We start from the raw sequence: 12044 nt of genomic DNA, 5'->3' as shown, positions 1-12044 counted from the left end.
ACTCACTCGCACATAGAAAAGTCATTCACAGTGTGGAAAACTCCCATACAAACATGTAAGAACAAACTATTCACTAATGCTGACGCAGCCTTTTTCAGGGATGAAAATTACTAATTAAGTGCTTTGGTAGGTTAATGAAGAAACCAAATACATCATGTGATGCAGATGTTGCAACACTATGATCACTGCTTCCATTGAATTAGGTTGTTGTGCAAAGCCCCAGCTGGCTAAAGACAACACAGCTGAAGCAACTGTATAAACTGTTCAACTCGCCGGCTGACTTCAGGTTGAGAAACCTGCCTTCAATTATTCTTTCTCAGTGAATCGTAAACGTTTGCTTAAAAAACAAATACTCATGGAGGAGATTAAGCAATATGCAGTTCTCATAGATCATGCTTCATTGTGCAAGTCTGTATCATTTAATCCTGTACTTGGGTCTAAAACACAGTCGTGTAGTAATTACAGAAATGGCCTGTGCCCTTACAGGGACAAATTTGCTCCAGATGACTTGCACTGACCATCCTCACCACAATGAGCCAGTTCATCTCACAGGTCAACGGTGCCCACATCATCGAGCACAGATGCGGAAAATTATTAATTATGCTTGTGATGTCCATAGGCTACATGAAACAGGACAATGTTTGTACAACTCATTACTTGTGGAATAATAGGCTATATACGGCACACGCAGTGGGCTGGAAAACAGGCTGCTTTATCAAAACTGCCCTGCAGAGTTTCTGTTTTTAATGAAAGGGGAAATCTCAAACCACCTTCCTGTAATTAGTCATCAGTTTACAGAACAGCATTTTACAACCTTGGATTTAGGTGGGGTCCTTTAATTTTTTAATCTGGTGAATATATATATATTTAAAAAACATAACAAGGGATAACAACAGCATCCTTTTAGTGGACTGTAGGAACAGGCCCCTGGTTTGTGAAAACAGAATGTAGTATGTCATACTTAAATTTACATGACAATTGACCAATCGCTAAACCTCACAGCAGGATTTTTCAACATGTTGAAGGTGTGCATGGGACTTTAGTAAGAGAGTAAAGTGAAAGAGTTTTATTTGATTTTATTTATTTGATGGACTGTATGAATTGAATTCATACAGTTTAATTCATACAGTCCAATAAACACATTTATACATGTTTATTTTTTTGCTTGTGTTTTTGTTTTGTTTTTTGTTTACATGGCAGTTAAAGGGTTTGACAGCTGGTGCATTCATTTAATCACCTTTCCAAAACCAAAAAAGCTAAGTGTAAGCAGTGTGTTTGTCCACTCTAACAATAGATTGATAAAAGAAGTGGACGTAGTCACCGAGACGTTACCCATTGGTTTGTTGGCAGTCATACCACCCCCATGTTGATTTTTTGCAACCAGCAGCACCGGAAGACTTCAAATTAGGGATTGAGACCATAAACTCATTAGGAAAGTGTTTACTGAGGTACTAATTCAGGTGAGAAGTAGGGTCATTTTACCATTATTTCTAATGGAATTAGACTTCTTTTTGCAACCAGAGGACTTGCACCTGCTGGCCGTTAGAAAGAATGCAGGTTTAAGTTACTTCCACATTGGCTTCAGTCATGAGAGATGGAGGTTGCCACTTGGCTCTAACGCAACCTGCAAATATTAGCATGCCAGATGGGGTGCTGCCACCAGCCCCACCATTATTTATGGTTTATTTTAGTAGGGACCAATGCACCCTGCATAGACAAAGACAGCAATCCAATGTGTGTATCATAGTGTTTTTAGCAATTGCTAATTCACAACACCCATCCCTAGAAGGGCTTTTAAAGAAATAAAATTAAAACAGTGAGGAAAAAAGAAAATAATACAGCACAAGATAAAAGGGTAGTATAATTTAGATATCAACATACAATAAAACATATTGAACAGGAACTACAGAAGACTAGTGTGTTGTTGAACCAACCAGGACATGACATCTCTCTTAAAGGGGGTGAAGTTTGTAGCAATTTTCAAGTGTTTAAGTAGCAAGTTCAAAGACTTTGCTCCTTTCACAGAAAAGGCCTTCTGAACAAAAGAAGTATTACAAAATGGATCTTTACAGTTTCCACTTGAAGCTGCTCTGGTGGATCTGCTGCTGTTCTGTAGTCTCTTGATGTATTTACATGAAGGTTGAGGAGCACCAGAGGCACTCTGTAGATTTAATTACAGACTGGCTTGCCTGAGACCAGGTAGTTAAACCATAGGACAGATGAGAAAATATCATCAAATTTAAGAACATCAAGACACAATGAAATGTCATCACCCCTACCCTTCTTCCATGGCAACACAGGCAGACAAACAGGAAGCTGCTGTTGCCAGGGAAACAGCCAGAAGGTCGGCGGTGCTACAGTGAGGCAGCGAGTGTGAGCGAGGTAAGAAGCGAGAGAAAAATGTGGAAGGGAAAGGATTGCTGTGGTGCTGGAATCTAATTAGACTGTGACTGAGGATAAAAAGGGATATTTCCAGCATCCAGCTTGCGTTGATGGAGTGAGAAAATGTGTAGATTGTGTGTGTGTGTGTGTGTGTGTGTGTGTGTATATATACCCTCATTTGCGCAAATACTGTACCTGCGTCTGAGCCTGGGAATAGGCCGACTGACGCACAGAATGACAGACAAGCTTTGGAGTCCTGGCAACCCTGCTATTTCTCTCTCCCATCACCCTCCTCTCCCTCTCTATCTTCCTCCTTCTCCTTGCACACCCCCACACCTCCTTCTCATCTCTAATCCCTCTGTCTCCTCTCTGCCATCTCTCCTCCACGTTTGTCTTTTCCCTTGGCATAAAGTGATTGCATATGGATCGTCACATAATCCGATTCTGTCTCTGAGAATAGCTTTGTCTCTTTGGATCACTTATCCATTTAAATTAACAGATTGGACCCAGAATCATTACCTTAGTATCACCGTGCTACTGCAAAAGGCTCACTGCGGGGAATTAGTTTTATGCAGGCTGACACGGTTCTCACCTGTGAAATGGCGTTACAAAGTTGATAGTCTGGTTTTTGGATCAACATGAAAGAACTGGCTCGCTCCTCATAGTCTTTACTCAGCGGTGACATACAAACCCCTACAAGCTAATTTTAAGGCCACCTGACTTTGATCTTGTGCCGAGAAAACAAACAGGAATCACGAGCTACCCCCTTTAAAGCTTTTTGTGGTCGAGCATGCACACACACACACACGTGCACACACTTTCAAGGAGAGCAAACAATAGATGTGTGCAATCAGATGGCACAGAATGGAATGTCAAACACAATGTTTTTCATCTGATCTTCATATCACCATGTCATATATCAACTTCAGTCATTTAACTGTATAAAGTATTGTTTCACAAAAGACAAATAGTTGTACTTATACCCCAGAGAGGTCAACGCAATACAGTGTTTCCAACGAAACAGGGACGGAGCTCCTGGATTTCCCCCTTGTTTTGGCAGATACGCTTTTCCTTTCTCTGTATTTTTCCATCTTTCCCTCAAACAGCAGCAGTCCATACTCTTTTCACTTTCACTTTCCTTGTCCTGGTCAGCGTTCCAAGGCTTTCACAAAGGATTTATAAGAAAGGCCCTGAAAGCAGCAGCACTTGCGGGAGGGTGTCGATTCCAGCACACTTTCACTGCACCTTCAGTGAAGTTAGTTGCAGTACAGTCAGAGACACAAGCAGTTGATTTAAATGATGTGTGGGGTTTGGCCAAAATATAAATACAAATAAAACACCTGACATAGTAATGCAATACCAGCACAAGATATGGCAACAAAACAAAAGGTGCCGCTATACACGAGTGCTTATCAGACAGTCAAACAGCTTCAGAAATCCCCCCACCCACACCTTTTTAATGTTGCATTGGGGAGGCTGTGTCCGACAATTTCTGTAACTTTCCAAAGAAGACTGTGATATTGACACCCACTTCACGGCCTGACTGTCCAGCTATGCAGAGGAGAGGAAGTAAGATGGGTTGGAACTAGTTTTCTTTTTTTTATTTGGTACACAACTATTTCTGTCACCATTCATATGAACAACCAAGTGCCACACTATGAATGCCTTCCAGGGGAGACTGTCTGAAAATGTGTGCCGTTATCTCCATATTTGCGATGAGTGGCTTTGTACTCTGCCTTCAAGTGTGACCCTAAACATTTACCATCCCTTGTTATTGGACAACACGTCATAAGAACTACTTTTTTGTACCAGGCTGTAAACATGTTTATGTCTGCTGTAAAGTTGCGCATTTTAACTGGGGGTCCATGGGGACTGACTCACTTTTGGAGCCAGCCTCAAGTGGCTATTGACCTGCAGTTTTTGACACTTCTGCCATGGCTTTATTTTTCAGTCCCAGAGTTTCCCGCTTGGGTTATACTTGGGAAACGCGGTGCTTTGAGCAATGCTAGCATGACAACATGCTCACAATAACAATGCTAACATGCTGATGTTTAGCAGATATAATATTTACTACTTAGCTTAGCATTTTACCATGCTAACATTAGCTAATTAGCACCAATCAGTAGAACAGCTGGGGCTGATGGGGATGTCATTAGTTTTACATTTATTTTATTTATTCAAATAAAAAATTCAAATGTCAACCTGCTGGTGGCGGTAGGGCAAAACTCAGGGGATCACCAGAGCCATGAGGATTCATCCTCTGGGCAGCATGAATGTCTACACAAGATTTCATTGCAATCTATCCAATAGTTACAGCGATATTTCAGTCTGAGCCAAAGTGTCTCTGCGACTGTCTCAACACAAAGTTTACAAAAACAAAGGCAGTAGTTATTGCAGATCATTATACTGCGAGCAAATTCATAATATTTTGTCCACCTCCCATTAATTTAGTTTCCTGTGTATTTAGCACTATGTGGTGTTCAGCTGAAGATTACCTCAAGTAACTTTCCCCTCAGGCATCTGCGGAGTTGACACGTATGCCAGGAGTTTTCAGAAGTCGACTCATCAGATTTGAATTATGTACGTCAATGAACGATGTTGCTCAATCATCTCACAAAACCACAAATCAAAGGAAGCTGTGACCTCACCAGCACTCAACTTAGTGCAAATTGGTATGGGAGACATGTATAACAGACAGGGTACAAATAGAAGTACCCTGTCTGTACAAGAGAAGAATAACAGTAAGAATGGCCTCTTTATGTGAGTCATGCCACTAGTGTCTTTGGAATAACGGATCAGACATTTACATAAATTATTGCAGTTTATTTACTATTAATACAGAATGTGGACGTGCACGCATATTTCCTGTGTGGTTATTCATTTTTAATCAAGCTGGATGAAGAAAAAACACAGTGACAACATAAGATGATGATAAACCTCTCTATTATCTTAGCATCACCTCTTTTCAACACATACTGCCCATCACTCCTCCGCAACAGAGGAAGATCATGGGTGGATCTGACCATAACAAAGTTATTTCAGGCAAAATTCCATGACTGAGTTGGCTAAAAATAATGCAGAAAGGAAGTGATATCTTGCTGTTTTAAGTTCCACTTAAGTCAATACCAAGACAAGTTCAACTGTTACACAAGACAGATGTCACGCACTGCCCCACCAACTTCATTTTAAGAATCATTATTCATCACACGGTTAGCCTGAATCTTCCTGAAGTAAAGAAACAATGATTTGGTAACAAATCTTTTCAATCTTCTTCGTGTTCCTGCCTGACAGAAGTGGAACTTCTGAACATCAGTTCTAAGCATTTATTTACATACCAAGATTTTACTATACCAACTTTAAGTTTGAACAATACAAATGGCATCCAAACGTCAAACTTCCCCACACTAACTGATAGTTTTGAGTTTGTTTTCATTCGACATTCAGCGGAATTTATTTTCAAGGTTTTATCGTCAGGTCTGTTGTTCAGTGCAGGATAAAGCTTGGCTGATGTTGCACAAGTGTTATTTTTACCTCATAACCTGATCCTGAAGTGTGACTTGACAGTAGACGAGCTGAATTTAGGGGCCGTGTTGAAAGTGCATGCAAAAATGCCAAAGGAGCTAATCAGATTTTTGTCAATTGCTTTCTCATTTTTATATAATTGACACTTTAGACCAACTTTATTTTCTTCTGCTTCATAAACAACCATAAGAACCATAGACAGTCTCATGAATGTGTGCGCACCCAGTGAACAGTAGAAGTGGCTAGGAGTTTTGTGGTTAGCAAGTTTCTGTCAGCATCGTTGTTGTTGATTGTTGATCAGTTTTTAATCGTTTTTTTTTAATCAGTTTTGTATCGTCACCAGATTTAGAGGGCTTTGGGGGAACTGCTGTGTAACAAACTTTCTTTTTAGGACAAATAAAGTGATTGACTGATCGATTCACGTCTCAAACTGGAAATTTTTTTATGTTGCCTACACATGTCAATTTCCTACTTTTGAGAGAGATTTTTACACTGTACTGTGGCATGAGTTGAAATCAAGAAGTATTTGTATCTATACTACCATTATGACTCTTTTAATTATCTTTTGTTTTGAATCTGTCTCTTACAACCAGGACTATTCTTCTTAGCCATCAAAGTGACTCATACCAGGTGAAAACCCCTCTCTCTTTCTCTTTCTGTGTGTGTGTTCTCTGACCCGGATAATGTCTGCGTTCTCCATGTTGACCTGGAGGACCACACGGGTGTCAGACCACCGCGGTGCTGATGTCAGACCACCAGAGATGTTAAAGGAAGGAGGAGGATAACAGCAGAAAAAAGAGGTGAGGAGAAGGGCAGAGAGGTGAGGAGAGAAGCTCTTTCTGAGACAGGTGAGTATAACTGGAAATCGGCCAAGCAGGAAGTGTTAAATTTTGGAGTGAGCATATGGGGACAGACCCAACTTTTCATGTTGTACATTAATGAACAATGCTGCTCACCAGCCTCCTTAACCACAACGTAGAGAAGACTAATTCAGGTTCTTTATTCCCCCATGACAGCAGAAAATGAATTATAAAGAGTGTCCATTATTTATATTCACTTCACATACAGTGCTTATGGTTCACCATAAAGTTGAAGTGGTTAACCAAGCTGACATAACACAGTACCTAAATATAAGTTATAAACGTTCGCTGTGTTTGAATGTGGGTTTTGTGTATCTGGCTTGTGTGTTTGGGAATGTGTGGATTTATTTGGGAAATTTCCCAAAGAAGCCTTATAGGGGAAGTTATATTTTTCGTTCACATGGGTGTCAATCACTGGACGTCACTGCCCTGGACTAAAAACACCGGCATCACTACAAGCAAAACGGTGACTATTTACATCTATATTTTGTGTCTGTTTCTGTTGCTCTGTTTGCATACCTATGATATGCATCAGTACAGTACACACATTATTTGCATAAGTCTGTGTGTTTGAGTCGTGTGGTGCGTGTCCTTGTGATTCGCATGGATGAGTCACGGGTGAAAACCCAGAGTCCCACTGTGGTCCTCGTCTCATATGAGGGGCCTCTCCATGGACTTTTTGAACAGGATATGGGAGAGTTGGAATCACGGGTGGAATCTTTCTATTTATGGCAAACCTTTCTCACTTCCTCTGCCTGACCCTAACCTGAAACTTGACTCACACCAGTAGATAGAGCTGCTACTGTACCCACAGACCTATATGTAGAATACAGGTGATTATAACCAGAAGTTGTCATTGAGAGTGTTGCTAGCATATCTAGCTAGTTTGCATGGTTTGCTAAAACTCCATGATTTGGATTTTGTTTCCCGCCAATTCATTTTTAAATGAAATCAGTAAAAGTGTCTAAAATATGAACTTGAAAGCTACATACTTAAAGTTACAAATTATGATTGGACAATCTCTGTTTGAGGAAAAGGTTTAGCTGAAGGTCAGTTTTACCTATATTATGGCCTGGTTGAATTTCTCAATTTCTTCCTTTAAGACTATTCTATTCAGGGTACGGAGATGGTGGTTGACTTGACTGAGAGAGAACGCGCACACGCGCGTGTGTGTGTGTGTGTGTGTGTGTGTGTGTGTGTGTGTGGTATCTGTATACTTACCAAGAGTGGAAGGAAGCATGAAAGAAATAGATAACAGATTAGAAAGGATAGATAAGCAGCCAGATAAGACTTTATTACTCTCTAGGGGAAATGCAGGCAGAGCAGTAGGAGTTGTAAAGAGGAGTGACTTATAGAAAATCATTTTTTCCATTCTTCATCTTCCCTGCTGTTAAATCACAAGGCTCTGCATTAATGACCTACACAGGCACAGATATTAAATTCATTATGGCAATCATGTGCTGTATCCTCCCTCTCTCTTTCTTCCTCTCTCTTCTTCTCTGAATCAGCCACTCCATGCCACAGCTGCCAGCTTCTAATGGCTTCCAGATCTCCATCTCTTCCTCCCTCTATTCCCCTTCCCCGTCTTGCTGTTTTTCAGCAGCATTTCAGATGAACGGGCCAAAGTGGAAGTGGAAATCCGCTGTACTTCAGCCAGTGACTCAGCTAGCAAAGCACCCGTTTGAAGGAAAAACCACAAGCAGGGGTTTGGAGAAGTAATGGATTTTGTTTTTCATAAATCACGGTAGAGGTTGTTGGGGTTTTTTTTTTATAATTCAAACGGAAGGTCTTTGATGAGTGCATTAGTTAAATATGTGTGTTTATGCACAAGGGAACACTTTCAGAGAAATGCTGTTGAAGTTATTTACCTTTACTGGAAACTGAAAGAAGCTTGTGTATAATTGCCGTGGGGCAGGATTCGTGCTTTTAACTTAATACAGGCTTATTAATGTGTACATGCAAGTGTGTGTGTGTGTGTGTTATTTTGAGCATTCCACTGAAATAAAGTTCATTTTTCACTTTCATGATGAGAGAAGTGATGTGTTTTAGATAAGATTTGTGTGTTAAGGGGATTTTTATGGCTGTTTGTTGTAAAATCAGTGAAGCACATACACATGGAAGGAGAAGGGGGAGGTAAAGCAGGGGCACTATTCAAGCTGTTGTTATGAATACAATGTGTGTTTGTGACTGATGATGGACAAACGCCTCCCGACAACAACTGGCACGTCTACAAATGGAGCCTGACAGGTGACACAAAGCCAATAAGGCCTACATGTCACATCCAAACTAACCAACATAGCCATCACACATATACACACACACACACACACACACACATATTTCAAGCCACATATTTCGACTGTGTGCATGTATTGCTTTTAACTAACTGTACACAGACACAACACAAACAGGCTGACCGTCTACCACAGCTGAAAAAGGCAAGGGATGCATGTCCACAAGAGCAAACTCTGCCTTATATCAAGTGCTCAATGACATTTTAATGGTAACAACCATCTTTGTGAAGCGGGCCGGTTTCTGCAACTGTTTTGATTACTCACTCTTAGTCATCAGCAGCAGGAGCAGGAGCAGCAGCATTGAGGTCTCATTTGCTACATACCACAACGGCAGCACTGGTACAAAGGGCCCAGTAAGACTGAGGCCTATCAATCAAGTGAGGTCACTGTGGCCGAACTGAGAGGAGAGTGGGATGGCCGCCCTTTTGTTGTACGTTGTTGTGTTGCGGCCGGTGACATCATCCTTTGTGGAGTCTGTCATTAAAGAGTGATAAATATCCTGTGTGTGTGTGTGCAGCAGTGGACAGTGGAGAGGCTCTGCCCCCTGGAGCTAAATGCCCCCTAATAGAAGGTTTGAGGGTGTTATTGTGTGGTGTGCAGGGGACCCACTGTGGAGAGTCCCTGACCACAAAATGATGTTGATGATCAGTTAGTGGAACTGGGGTGCTTTAAGGGCACACAAAAGAGCTGACATAAAAATAGGACAAGAAAGTAGAGCAATAAAATCTGTGGTTTTCGTTATGAGAATTTAAGCACTTTCCATTATGGGGTGCTTCAAAAACTGCTGTAAAAGCTCCTATTTTTGAGCTCTGTCATCATTTTACAAGCATTCGTCAGCTCGTTATTGTCACACAAGATGAAGTTAGCAAGTAATAAATTCTCAACATGGTAGCAGATATCCACTGACTCATCTCACCCACTGTATTTGACCTGATCACAGAAACTGTTTAACACACTCACAAGAACAAACCTGAGTGACAAACCGAGTGTTTGAGCCGGCAGCGGTTCAAGTCATTGCATGCTTCTTATTTTTTCATTTATGCTGTAAGTCTTAACTTGTTATCTCCTTGGGTTTCAAAGTGTGCGCCAACAAAGAGAGCTTATGATGGTGACAGCCGTGCAGACAGCTGTGACTCTGGCAGTAACGTTCAATGTGAGCTGCTTGTCAAGATGCAAGAGGGCCTATTGAAAGCATGACGGGGCAATCTGCCGTGGAGGTATTCAAGCTCCGCTTTGCCAAAGGGGGTAGCGCCGGTAGAAAAGAAAAAGTGATGACTCACCAAACTTCCCAAAATCCCCCTCCCTCCCCTTTCGGGTTTACGGGAAAAGGAATGTTGTTTTTTTTCTCTCCAGTCTCAGACGTTCATCTTCTTGACAAGTTGCAGGGTCAGGACCTGGGTTAATGTTTGTCTGTGGGATTGTTTCATCCCTCTTCTGGGGGCCAATCCGGCGAATGGGTTTAATTATGTGAGGCGGACATTTGAAAGTTTGTTAGCAGTGCGGGGGAAGACATGAATAGATGGAGTACTCGCTTGTGAAACAGATAAGCCTTTGTTCTGCATCATTACCAGGCCTTTATACCAGTGATTTACAGTGGTGAGGGTGGGATTAACCAACTACCAAATTAATTCACTGTTAATCTAAAAGGGATTAGAGGGTCAATTTAAATGAGCTGCTTAGTTTTATGTTTCCTAAAGAGATTTTAATAGCCCACATTGTTTGAAGCCACAATTTCATAAGCTGCTTTGTTTGTGGGTGTGCTATTTAAAGACATTCCCGTAGCCCTTGGGGCTCAAACAAGCCATTTACAAAGTAGTTTAATGGTGATTTCATGGCATTTAACCTACATCCAACCAGTATGTATGTTGTGTGCATGAGTGGGACACAATAAAAGAAACACCTCAGCAAAAAAAGGCCTGTGTACAACTTGTAATGTTCATACCTATGTGAGAAAACTATTTCAGGTGTCATGATGTAGCCTAAATGTGGAACGTCTTGACCTAACTCTGGCCATCCACTGGCTCCTGATGACCTTTTACCCCTTACTGTTTCACTGATGTTTTGTTTCCCACAGCTGTTTTATATGTCATGACATCATAATGATGCCATCCAGTCTGCCTCTCAGGGCACGTCCTGTCTTTAGGGTGATACCAGCAGAGATTAAGGTGTTCAGTGGTTTGTGGTATGTCTGTTTTTATTTACAGCATTTTCTCCAGGACACTTTTATTTCATGTCACTTTTCATCACAGTGCCCCCCACCTTTCAATCCAGTCACATGTCCTCCTCCTCCTTTCTCAAGAAAGCAAGTTCAACAACTGCTACAAGATTTAACCGCTTAGCTCCTGTTAGCTAGAGCAACAACAAAGTCAAAGCAAATCTGAATCAACTAACTGCTGCTGTAAATAAACACTGCAAATACACATACAATAGCCTCTTCTTTCATTTACATGGCTTAACAAGGCCGTGTATGCTAATGTTACCTAGCTGGCTGACTACACTGTAAAAACAATCTTTTTATTTCACAGATTTTTTCCTGTATTTTTGAAATACATGAAAATATAAAAAAATTGCAAAAATAAACTGTGAATTTACATGTCTAATGTAAAATAACATGAAAAACCTGTAGCTGTGAATAACCATAACATTTCTGTTATTTTAAAGAAAATATTGTTTGTTTTTTTACATAGCAAAACTGTTCCAATACATTCAGGAATTTATCATATTAACACTGTTAAATTTAAATTTAATACTTTAATATAAAATATTTCTTAAACTTGGTACAATTGGTAACAGTTAACGGTAACAAAAAACATGTGTTCTGTAATTTGACATAGATTTGCTTGTTAATTGACACATATCTCTTTAATTATGCATATTTGGAAAATAAAAACATTGAATAAATGTTATTTTAATCAGTTTATAATGTCTACAAGCATTGTTGAACTGTCAAAACACAATTTTGATCATTGAAAACAGCCATAATTAC

This window comes from Micropterus salmoides, unplaced genomic scaffold (genome assembly GCF_014851395.1).
Source record: "Micropterus salmoides isolate LMB-PRFRI ecotype aquatic unplaced genomic scaffold, ASM1485139v1 Ms_hic_scaffold_10, whole genome shotgun sequence".
Lineage (NCBI taxonomy): Eukaryota > Metazoa > Chordata > Actinopteri > Centrarchiformes > Centrarchidae > Micropterus > Micropterus salmoides.
Note: the sequence above shows the minus strand (reverse complement) of the source record.